A 13,020-nucleotide genomic window follows, 5' to 3' on the forward strand; every position below is an offset into this window, starting at 1 on the left:
GAAGGTGAAGGAGGAAAAGAGGATGGTTGTGGCTGAGTTGGTGGCGGAAAAAGAGTCAGTAGCCGCCTTCCAGCTTGAGAAAACTCGCACAATAGCCATGCAACAACGACAGATCTTTGATCTCAAGGAGGAATTAAAGGCCAAGGAAGACATGGAAGAAATCTACAAACAGCGGCTTGAGGATGAAAATCAAGAACTGGTGCAAATGCAGTGGGAATACAAGCTCCTCTTGATGCAACATGGGGAATTGGAGGCAAAAACCACCAACATCGAGCAAATGATGGAGGAAATAAATGCCAAAGAGGAGGAGAGAAAGCAAGAGAGGGAGCAACATCAAAGGGAGATCGAGTCTATGACCGATCAACTGCACCTGGGAAGGAAAGAGCACGAGAATATGAGCCGAGAACTCAAAGCGTAGGAGTAGAAGCGCGTAACCCTAGCATAGAAGTAGGGGGAGAGCATGGAAGGAATGAACAAAAGAGCAGAGGAATGGGCTGCGTAGAATGAGAAACGGGTGAAGGCCTCGCTTTGGTGGAGAAAGAAAAAATCCTTGCAGAAAGTAAAGCAGACACCGCCCAGACAGCCTTTAGTGCCCAACAATAGGCCTTTCTCAACACATTACTGGACACGGCCCGGCCAAAGGGAAAGGAGTTGTTGGAGGTGGTGTAGAAAAAACTCAGCATAGCATATAGGGCCCTGCATGCGGGGCTACAGATGCCACCCCAACCTGCGGAGGTTAGGCTGAGCTTAGAAGAGCAATGGAAGTACCTACTACTGGTTGGCCTAACCCCCCAGGAAGTGGACACACTCGGCTTTGAGGAGGGAGCGCAACTAGAAGACCGGCAGGGGGAGGAGGCTGACCTTGAATTCATCATGAGGAGAACCAACGAAGAGATAATCCCACAATCCCCCTCACCGTATGTTCAAGAACAGCAATAGATTGATCCGCCCTTGGAAAGACAAACTGCGCTAAGGGAGAGACGGAGAAAATTAGTTGAAGAAACCAGGAGGCAGTTAAGAGCCAAACTAGTCGTGCGGCCATTCGCACCCCTCCCATTGTGCCCTGATGACGTCCCTGTTGGATTCCACGCGGAGCTGGTGATTTGGGAATGGCAAGAAAATGAAAAGGACCCTTTCACCTTCAGCTTCCTCATGCCTAACAGCCTGCGGAGAGTCCTACCGATCAAGGTGATAGAGGAGGTGATCGCGTGACTGGTGACCAACTGGGACAAAAATGGTTAGAAGAAAGGGAGAAGACCCCCACTATCACTATGTGGGGCATGGAGGAAGTAGATTTTTGGCAAGACAAGGTGTTCGAAATACCACATACTGTACAGGGCTACAACTGCCAACCCCTATGGAGGAGGCGAGTATGCGATATTAGCATGCTTGCCTGGATGGCGTTTTGCAACACCCTACCCTATGAGAGGAACGACCCACATTCATGGCGTATCCTCGTAGGGTAGGTGTGGATTTTTTTGCCACCCTCCATGGATGTCATGATTTTCCCATCATCTACAACTCCAATGCCACCTCCTTCGAGCATGCCCTCCTTTTTGACTCGGGAAGCCTAAATGATTCCATGATGCGCTTTCTCGCGGACTTCTCTTCATGCCCCGATCCAGCCTTCATAACTACCTGTAATTATCTTAAGCTACTTAAGCTACTACTAAAGCAGGACCCGACCCCACAAGAGCGTGGCTTGCCTCCCCTCTTTTTTGACCCCAACGCCATTGACAACTACGCCATGGCGCGTCTAATGATGAGAGCTACCCTTCTTCCCTCCTTTTTCCTAGCGGATATGAACGACAGCCAGTTTACTAGGTGCAACCATCCCTTCCTCTCCACCAGCTCCCTCCACATCCGCATAAACCTCAAAGGGTACATGAAAAGCCATCAATTTTTGAGCAAATCCATCCGACCCCCTTCTCTGCCTCAATCAGACAAAGAAGATTAGGTACAGGCTGTTGTTCTACTAGTGTAGTGCAAAAAAAGAAAAAAGAAAAAAAAGGAAGAGCAAGCGGAACATTACACATGGAATAACAAAAACAACTCACTTACACAAGAACTTAGCACCACATAAAGCACAATCACTGCACCTAGGGGTCCTCAAGCTAGGCATGCCCAGTGGCTTCGGTCGGTCGGCTCCACCCCTAACCCCCTAGCCCTTTTTCTCCCCCACTTCATGCTTAGGGCCCATCAAGGGCATGACATACCTAGGGAGGTCCACTCGCCTATGGTTAGACCTGTCACCCTAAGCTACTCGCACTGCATCTCTGGCACGAATGGAGCCCCCAAGTGTGGGATATTACCCAGGCTACCCTGTGGTTAGACCCAATTCCCCATTCCACCAACACAGGCACAATGCACTACACAATAAAATAGACACACCCTCCTTAGGTGGAGCATCGCACCCTATCCTTTCAAGCATCACCAAGGCGACCAATCACTGACTTCGGAGGCCCCTCTCAACCACTTGCTATCCGTTTGACTTCTCCAACCAACCTTACTACCACGCTTCCACGAGCACCCGAGTTTACACGTTGCCCTGCCCTTACACGACTGCTTTGCCAACTACCTCTTAAATACCAACAGTCGACAAGAGTGCCATGGGACTAGCACCCGTCTCGGAGGGGGGTAATGTTAACCCCAAGCCAAGAAGGCAGAAGGATGAATGAAAAAGCGGAAAGAAGATGGAAAAGGAGCAAAGACATGCAGGCGGCCTCTAAAGTTAAGCTGGGGCCAAAAGCATAGTTTTAAATAAAAGGTGCCTCAAAAACTCCAAAAACTATTGTAAAAGAGTGCCAGGCTCTCTCTTGTGCCACTTGTAAAGGAATAGTCGAATATAGGCCTAGGGCATGAAGCAAAAAGAGGGAATTAGAAAAAGGGACCTTACCACAATGGCCGGTCATGTAAAAAGGGATGGGTGCCCATGGGGTTTTAGGGTTTGTATATATAAAGTTTAAAAAGTGAATGGAAGCTCATTCTTTGTTGGTGTGTGCCCAACAAGAGCTCTTCTCTTCTTCTCTTCTTCTCCTCTTCTTGCTTGTGTGTGCTTTTGAGAGAGGGAGTGTGAGAGTGTGAGGGAGTGAGTGCCCAACAAGAGCTCTTCTCTTCTTCTCTTCTTCTCCTCTTCTTGCTTGTGTGTGCTGTTGAGAGAGGGAGTGTGAGAGTGTGAGGGAGTGAGTGAGTGGGAGTGAAGAATCAAGAGGGTGAAGCTCTTCACCATCTCCTCTCCTCTCCTCTTCTCTTTTCTTCTCTTGAGCGTGTGGCTATGGTGGATGGAGCTTGGAGATGAAGGAGGCTTGAGGATGCTTGATAGCGTCTAGGATCGTGGAGCTATCGGAGTGCGCAAGAGACAAGGCAACTCATATCGGCATCAAGGTAAGCTCACTACACTCATAGGATCGATGGCGTGTCGGCTATGTGACAGGTAGCCATTAGAGCTCGCTTGGAACGCTTGAAACAATAAGCGATCCGTGGGTCTTGGCGGTTGAGCGAAAGCTCCCACAGAGCTGATAGAAGATTAACAAAGTGGCATGGAGCTCATGGAAGCTAGAGGAGGTGGAAAATGTGGTTAGAAAATGGGTGCAGTGAATCTTCAACCTGTCAATAGCTAGCTGAATATCCTCTGGTCTTCTCTCCAACTGTCGAATCCGAAGAGCCAAGAGCTCTTCTCTCATCAAATCCTCTTGCCAAGGTAAAACTGACCAAGTCAAAGCACAAGTCTCAGTCGGCATAACAGGTTTCTAACCATACATCAACTCTGCGGGCATATATCCTGTGGTAACACTGTGAGTCGTACGATCAGCCCACAAAGCAAATGGTAGAAGTCTCGGCCATTCTCCAATCCGTCCTTTGCATGCTTTGGCTAATGCTTTCACTATCGGCGAATGCCCTCTTTCACTCTTCCCATTTCCCTCTGGATTGTATGCTGTGGTTAGAGCCAACTTGATTCCTAGTTGAGAGAAAAACTCCCTAGCTTCATCTGCATCCAATTCACCGCGATCCGCAGTGATCTTACCCACACAACCATACCTGCAGAAAATTTCTTCCAATAAGAACTTACACACTGCACTAGTGGTCTTCATTCTCAAAGATTTGCCCTCAACATGATTGGCAAGATCCTCTCTAGCCAAAACAATATACCTCATCTGCCATAGACCCATAGGCATAGTAACCAAGTCAACTACCCACTTATAATGAATGCATAGTGGATAGGTCGGATGAAGCTCATCTCGATGACGCACTACTGAATACATCTGGCAGCCTCTGCAAGTCTCAACAAAGTGAGAAACATCTCTATACATGCCTTTCCACCAATATTTCTCCTTGATTTTCTCATAAGTAGCCCACACTCCTCTATGACCAGCCCAAGGACTCTCATGAAACTCCCTCATCACCTGTAACTGTGTCTCTCTATCGCAGACAACCCGCAAAGGTAATCCGTCTCTTTTCTTCGGATGCTTCCAAAGAAATCCATCCTTGAGAAAATAACCATAGGCTTTCCTTCTGATCTTCTTGAACTCTTCATCTATCCATTCATCTCTTTTTCTTAGTGTACTAAGGTACTTGCCAATCTGCAACCAATCTCCAACATAGAGTTCTTCTATGAAAGCCACAATATCATAGACATGACAAACATGATCAACCATAGTGGCTGAAATTTCTACATCATCCTCTTCTGCAAGTAGAGTCTCCTCATCATCATATCTGGCTCTAGACAACATATCTGCCACTGGACCATCCTTCCCTGCTATGTGTTTAAATTCTGGATTTAATGACTTGATGTATGCAATCCATCTCAACATGGCTATATCCGGAGTAGAGCAACTCATAATCATACCAATCAATGGCAAGCAATCTGTCTCTACCACAACTGAAGTGCCAATAAAGTACTCCTTGTCACATTTGAGAGCCGTAACAATCCCCAATAACTCCCTCTTGATTTGCGGATATCTCCTCTGTCTCTCGTTTAGGACTTTCGCCCCAAACCGAATAGCATACATGTTTCCATCTGCATCATCTTGACCCACAGCCCAACCTATGCCAATTGGACTAGTGTCAACTGTCAATACAATAGGCCTTCCACAATTATAAGCCGCTTTCCTGAGAGTAGGAGCAATCTGCAATAACTTCTTCAATTTCCGCATGGCTCTAGTGTGGCTCTCATCCCAATAGAATTTCTGCCCCTTTCGAAGCAGCTGATATAAGCAATCTGCTATGTGTGCAAAATGGGGTATCCAAATCATATAAAACACACAAGCTCCAATGAATCTCCGTACCTCTGAAGTGGTAGAACAATACTCCGCAATCTTGCCTATACCATCCACCTTATCAGGTGAGGGTTTCCTGCCATAATACCCACACATATGTCCAACAATGACAACCTCATTCACTCCAAAAACAGATTTTTGCCCTGATAGTGTCAAGTTCACTTCTTCTAACCTGACCAAAATCTTCTCACAAGCTGAAATATGATCAGCCACAAAGTATCTGCATCCCTGCTCATTTAGACTCTCATTTTTCTCTTCTTCTGCACACCTCTTAATGGGCACATCATCCAAGAAAGGCATGGTAAGTTGAGGTATATAATCACGAAGGACCTTATGCATGGCATTCATCATATGCGCAACAGAATTAGTGGCACCTTGAGGCAAGGTACACATCCTGACAAGCCCAATAGGAGTTCTCATGGTGGTTATGTCCCTGCTTTCCAAAGCCAGCTAAAACTGATCATATCCTGAATACAAATCACCTAAAGAATAGATGGCACGTCCAGCAAATGCTGCTGCAAACTCATCCACAACTGGACCTATACCAACATTCCTGATAGTACTTCTGTTTACTGGCTGCATGTCCTGTATAAATCGGAGAGTACCATTCTTCTTTGGAACTGTAAACCACCTATTTGAGTATGGTGCAGATGAAGGCTCAAGAATTCCCATCCTGATTTTCTCATTCAATAAATCAATCAGCTTTGGCAAGTGTGCCTTAGGCACTGGAATAGGTTGGAGATTCCATGGAATATGAGGAATAGTAAAAATGACCATAGGAGCAACAATATCTGGATTCACACATCCAATCTCATGCGGGAAAAAAGCAAATCCCCTTTCCTGAAAGCATTGCTTTTCTGTGGGTAGCAAGAAATCACCATTTCCAATTTTCAATTCAACAAGAGTCTCTGCTGAAAATTTATGACCAATGTGCTCCGGATTCCTCAAAATTGGCTGTTTTGGCAGCCCTCTCTATTTGCTGATCACTGTCAGGTGGAAGCGGTATAGCTACCGGCTTCACCTTCTTATCCACAGTTTTGTATTTCGTGTCAACCCTGGCTTCATTATGCTCTTCTGCATTACTCAAATCTTGCTGTAAATCAGCAATTCTGCACTCCAATGGCTGAATATCCTCAGCCCTCTGCTCTATAGATTGCACAGAAACAGCCCTAGACTCTGGATTGCTGAAATATTTCAGCAGTAAACTCTAGTGGCTGAAAGTTTTCAGCCCTCTGTGTCTCTGTAAGCTGATCATAATCAGCGGGAAACTCTGTTTGCTGAATTTCTTCAGCACTCAACACTTTTTGCTGAGTCACCTCAGCCTCTGACTCAATCTGTGATGCAAAATCTGCAATTTCATGAAACATGTCCAGGGATTGCACTAATACATTACTGTGACAACTCTGCATATCAGTTTTCAGCATATCTTCCATCTCTTCCATCGTATCTGCATAAATCATACTGTCATACATCCCATCTATGTGCTCATCATCCTCTAAAATTCCTGCATTTTTTAAATTTTTCTCCTTCCTGCATATGTACTGCCTGGCAGCTCTAGGCAACCTAGAAATCTTCTGATAGCTCATCGAACTATTTGCTGAAATCCCAACAAAATCGGAAGAAAAAACACTGCTGCCAGGAGCGAGAACTCCATTCTCCTCTGCTCTGTACCACCGTTGTCTCGTGAAACGGTGGTACCTAATGAAAACCCGAATCCCTCACAGTGGGCAAAGGTGCATCTCTGAGAGTATCCCTGTTTCTAACATGGTTCACACACACAGTCATAAACTGAACTGCTCTCATGCCATCTTTACTGCGAATCCGTGCATAAGCAAATCCATCATCCATTACCTTTGTTTCCATGCGCATCTCTGTGATGAATGGCTGTCCAAGAATTATGGGATAAGAACATGAATCCTGCACAAAGAAATGGAAATCCTCCTCTACATCTCCAATAGAAACCCTGACACTGGGACAGGCAGCATACAAACCACCTGCAGTGTTGTTGGGGGCTCTCATGCGCCACCCATGCTCTACATCCATAGGCCATCTGTTACTCTCATAAACTCCACGAACTATGAGATTAATCTCTGAACCATAATCCACCAATGCAACATAAGACACCTGTTTCTCTCCAATTTTTACCATCGTCTCTGTAGTTGCCCTAGCCCAATGACTCCGCGAAAAGTGACTACGCGGTATCAAGACAGGCTCATCAGTTTCAGCATAATGCATAGGCTGAACCCTTTTCTCTACCTGCGGAAAAACAGAAGCATTCTCAACCATAACCTCATCCTCATCCTCATCCAACTCTCCAATCAAAACTCCCTGTGTATCAGTAGTAGGCGAGGCATGTCTCTTCCTCTTCAGGACCTCCTGAAACTGATCTTGAAACTCTCTTTTCGAGATGCCCAAAACCTCAGAAATAGTGAAAGTCACCTCACTGCCAAGTATCTTGTCATTAAAGATTTTCTTCATGTCCGTAGATGTCTCAATGTCGGACATCAATCTAAACCCTGGCTGCTTTCTCTCTTTAGGCTCTTGCCTCTTTTCTCTCTTTTGAGCATCTTCCATCTGTCGTTCTGGCCCTGGTCTCAAAGACGGTCCTGCAGTAGGTGGAGTAACAAACTCACCCCCTCTAGTCTTTTTAGCTGCACTTGGAATTTCTTTATCCCTCTTACGCTTCTCCTCAACAAGTACATCTGCTCCTTGAGACTTAGCCAAATAAGCATAAATAGAGTACCTGTCAACAAGTGAATCCCAACCTGATGCTAGAGCCTGCACTAGTCAAAACAGTTTGCTGAATTTTTCCCTTGTTTGCAGTCTCCATAGCATAAGTCCATAGTGCTGACTGATTCTCTGATCCCTTCTCAATCTGGACTCCATATGCAGAAGCATCTCTTCTAGATGTCACATAAGAAGTACACGCAGCCATGTCATCCACTAACTTCTTCATTCCGCCTTTACCAAAGTTGGTAGCAAGCGGAGCTCCTGTTTCAGTCAACCAAATCTTACCATCCTGTCCCCAAAATACCAAATTCTTCCTCCTTGCATCCTGAAAAGGTTCACAATCCCTGCAATGCTGATGGTCCGTACTATCGCACCAAATACATCTCCGATCTCTCCTAGGTGCATTAGGAGCACTCCTAGGTGCAGTAGGAGCACTAGAAGAAATAGTAGGCGCAGTAGAAGCAAACTGCTCTTTCAATTTTCCCACCAACTCCGCTTTAACTGACTCCAGTGTCAAATCCGTTATGCCTTTGATTATGTCATCAAGAGAGGAAGGCACAGATGGAGTGGATGGTTTTGGAGCAAAAGGTGCAGGCATCGATCGTGGAACAGGAGGAATAGGAGTAGAAACAGTAGGCACTGGCATAGGCCAAGAAACTGGCTGAGGAGGAGAAGAAATAACAGAGATAGAAGCAGGCATAGGAGCAGAAGAAGGTGTCGGTGTCATAGAACCATTCTGTAGGCGAGTCTTCCATATCCTCCTCTTGATCAAAGTCGAGACTGCATCCTGGGCATCCTGCCAATCTGTTTTAAGACCCATAGGCTTCGTGCGATCCTCAAGAAGCTCTCCCAATTCTTCTTGAAGAGCAGGATCTACAACTTGCAAGAAAAGCTCAACTTTTTCAACATCCAATGCTCTTTGTTCAATGGCATCAAGCTGACTATACCTCTCTTCAAATTCTCGAATCAACTCTGAAGCAGCTAAACCTTTGTTTGGCATGTAGACCCACTCTCGGAATGACCGCCGTGTAGCCATCCAAAGTCCTCAAGGAAATACTCTTCTTTCAGGGCCTTCTTAAAATCTTGCCAATGTGTATTTTGAATAAAAAGATCAATCACTTTTGCCCTCAAGGCAGGTGTGACAAGACGAAGGAAGTACTTACTCATAAGTCCAGCTGGAACTCCAAAAAACCCCATCTTGATCTCATATGTCTTCAAATATGCTGAAACATTACGGCCATCAAATAGTTTTTTCTCATTCTCAACTGCTTCAATAGCCTTAGTCGCGCTGTTTGCATTCTCCTGCTCCGAATATAGTTGCCTTTGTTGAGACAACTATTGTTGATGCAATTGTTGCTGCTGCTGCATATACAATTGTGTCTGTTGATTTTGAAGCTGCATATACATGGACATATTCTGCAAAATCTGCTTTAGATCATCTGTTGAAGTACTTGACGCAGCAGTCATTGATGGAGCTGAAGTAGAGGACGCAGCTGGCATTGTAGAAGAGGCTGAAATAGATGCTGAAGTATCTCCCATCCTGAAATTTCTGCGATGCTTTCACGTCAGGTTCACCAAAGATGTCGAAGGGTTTGTGAAAGCAAAGTCGCGTCTTCAGAAGACCTTGATATATGTCAAGATGGAAGATAAATCAAATGAATAATCCAATGTCAGAGATTGAACTCATCATCAAACTGGTTCTAGCATTCAACTCTGAATCATATATTTTTAATAGCCATACAACAATTCTAGAACTCAATCAATAAATTCTGCTTGAGCAAAAGCAGTTGTAACTTTTGTTATCCAATATGTAAAGTTTAAAATGGTAGACTCATGGTGAGTTTAAATCAGAAAAGAACAGTCTATCTGATTACTAGTTATGCCTTCCCAGAATTGCAGAAGGAAAACTGAAGACAGTTGAGAGTCTTTCCATCTTCTTCTTGGGAAAGTATAAAGTATTTTCTTGTCTGCTTACGCTTCAGCATGTCATACAGGTAGAGTGCACCAATAGCATTCTTGTAGTCCACTGAAATTAGATTCCTCTCTTCTACAGTGAGCTCAACATCAAGTTTTCAGGGCTAATCCAAGCAGAATAGGATGAGTAGGTGGCAGATCTGTCACAGTTGTATTTGTAGCAGCCTTCCAACATCGATTTCTCCACTTTATTGCAATCAGCTCCAGAGTTTCAAACTCTATAAAAGACTCGCGACTCCTTATTCTGAGCGTCAACCAAGATCGGCACTCGGCCGTTGATCAATAGTTGATGGAGAAGTCGAAGGGTTGCTTATTCGTTTAATTTATTAGCTTCTTCTACAGGTAATTGACTTTGTGCTGTTGTAGGAGAGGCCACGACGCGGCTTGAATGATGTGCTGGAAGCAGTATTCGACGCACTACTCATAGTAAGGGTTTGATGCGTTGATGCATTTGGGATAAGCTCGTTTAGCCCCACAACTGTGATGTTGCCTTATACTCCACCATGAATCTTCCTCGTCGTCCAAGAGGAGCAGGCAGCTGAGTCAAGAACCAGATGTTGTAGTCGTTGATGAAGATGGTCATAGCTCCTCGTCAGTAGGCAGGCAGCTACGTAGAAGGTTTCTTCTTTGCTCCCCCCCCATTGCTCCTCTTTTCGATGAGACGGAGAAAAAGCTTACCTTAGCCACCATTCAGAAATTTCCTGCGCCCCCAGAGAAAGCTTCCCTTCCAATCGACGACATCCTCTTCCCTTTTTTTTTTAAAGCCGCTCCTCTTTCGCCTTCAGACTCATAAAGCGGCCCCTCAGAAAAGCTTTTCTCCCCACCAAAAAAGTGACCTCGCCCAGATTCCTTGATTCTTGTTCACTGCTGTTGGCTGATTTTTTGGGACGGAAAAAAGCATTCAGAGGTTGCCAACAGGCAAGAATAATTGCTGATAAGCCAAATTTCATGTGCCAAGAATGAAGATGGAAATCACGAAGCTCAGCTCTACAACGAATAGCACACCTAGCAGCATCACTGCAACCCCTGAATACTGTGAATAAACGTGGATCTGGTACCAACCATCATCCTTTAGAGGTTTCAGATACCTTGCAGCCAAGACTCCACCTGGAAATAGTAGAGCCCAGGCCAAAAACATGATGAATCCATGGACTGCCAATACAGGTCTTAACTCCTATTTTGCTTCAGCTAACCCTTTCGTCAAATAGATAGACATGTACTTGCTGCTGCTCAATGAATGCATGTTCCTGTCTGTGAGCTGATCAGCTTTCCATTGTGTTCCCAAGGCCCATACTACTTTGAGTGGAATCAATGGATCTATGATGTTCCTACATTCTGAACGTCCACTACAATCAGGGTCTAATGGCCTGCTGAATTGAAATGTCAGCACACCATTTTGCTGCATACATGTGACATCCGTCAGATTTTCTTCCGTGGGATGAATGCTAGATGGTTCTCTACCATCTATCCAGTATGTAGAGACATGGCAAACATCCGTTTCCAGCCAACCCACATATGCAAATGTATTTACCATTTTTTTCTCCAAATCCTATTGCAACATAACCACTTTTCTTCTGTGCTTGTACTACAAATGAGATCCCTGAGTCTGTCAACATCCAGAACAAGGCTACCATGTGATCAGTAAGAAAAGCACTACTATTATACATATCAGCTAAGCCCCCATCTACAACCTGGACCTTCCAGCCCATCTTCTTATGAAAGTAGGACTGATAAAAAACCTCATCAGGTGTCAGGCGATCAGGCTGCCACTTTAGTTCATATGGGCTTGCAGGTACTCCATGTGCATCTGGTCCTCCTGCAAACAGGGTTGCATTTGCAACAGATGGACCTCCAACAGGGTCACTGGTGATGCAAAAAGCTACATCATGTCCTGCTTGGATGGAGAATGTAACTGGTACTCCTCTTTCAACTTTCAGCACAGGAGCCTCAATCTTGTTAAGATATAAAACTTTGTCAGGATTAGAAGGATTTGGATAATGGGTCGCCCTTTTTGAGCTTCAAAGTTGCTTCCACTAGTCTGTTCTTTAGTGAAATCCATGTTCAACATATCTCAAATCTTTCATGCACATAGAAGCTTTCAAGGCACAAGCAATAGTGACAACATCTGGACAGACACCCTCTAATTGCATGTGATGATAAAAAGCAAGTGCCTTGACAAATGGTTCATGTTCAGCATAGCCTGCAATCAGTGTCATCCAGGATACAACATCTTGATTTGACATATTGTCAAATACTTCTTGGGTTTTTTCCAAGGATACCAGATTTTGCATACATGCCAACCAGAGCATTATTGATAAATTCCTCTTGCTCCAAACCCTCTTCACTATACTGCCTATGCAGAACAAAAGTATAATCACAACAACTAAATATGTACAAAGTATCAAATCCCACACACACAACTTTTGGGTGGATTTCACACCTCGAATGCGCAGCAATACGACATCCACCCCCTCTAATCCTGCGCATCTTCTGGATGGGCCAACTACCCATGATCGTTATCATCAAGATCCACAAACAGATCAATCTCTTCATTATGCATTTCCGGTATATCAACAGGATTATCTGTCATATCATCTGTCTCTTCCATTGGAGTTTCTTCTCGTTGCTCTTCTCTTGCAAATTCTTCCAATGCATAATCTTCATCATCTCTTTTCTTGAAAATCTTGATTCTTTTTCCAGCAATAGGCACTCTAAGCACTGTCCCATCCAATTCTGTCAGCTCATATTTTGCATTATCAAAGACATGTCTGACTATGTACGGCCCAAACCATCTTTTCACCATCATCCGAAGTGCAGTACGCTGATTTTCAAGGCTGCTATCAAAGACTAATACCCAATCTCCCTCTTCCATTGCTCTAGGCCGCAAGCGATGCCTGCTGTCAAACCTGTCCTTATTTCTTAGTCTAGCAACCTTCAACCTATCAATAGCTAGCTGAATATCCTCTGGTCTTCTCTCCAACTGTCGAATCCGAAGAGCCAAGAGCTCTTCTCTCGTCAAATCCTCCTGCCAAGGTAAAAC

At 44.7% G+C, this 13,020-nt stretch overlaps 1 pseudogene; it reads right to left on the minus strand.

Annotated features, from left to right (window-relative positions):
* Positions 1-10,738: 10,738 nt before the first annotated feature.
* Positions 10,739-12,223, minus strand: LOC148019870 (cytochrome b561, DM13 and DOMON domain-containing protein At5g54830 pseudogene; annotated as a pseudogene).
* Positions 12,224-13,020: the final 797 nt, after the last annotated feature.

This window comes from Lygodium microphyllum, chromosome 19 (assembly GCF_053477565.2).
Source record: "Lygodium microphyllum isolate KBCC chromosome 19, Lygodium_microphyllum_v1.1.10, whole genome shotgun sequence".
In the NCBI taxonomy this organism is placed as follows: Eukaryota; Viridiplantae; Streptophyta; class Polypodiopsida; order Schizaeales; family Lygodiaceae; genus Lygodium; species Lygodium microphyllum.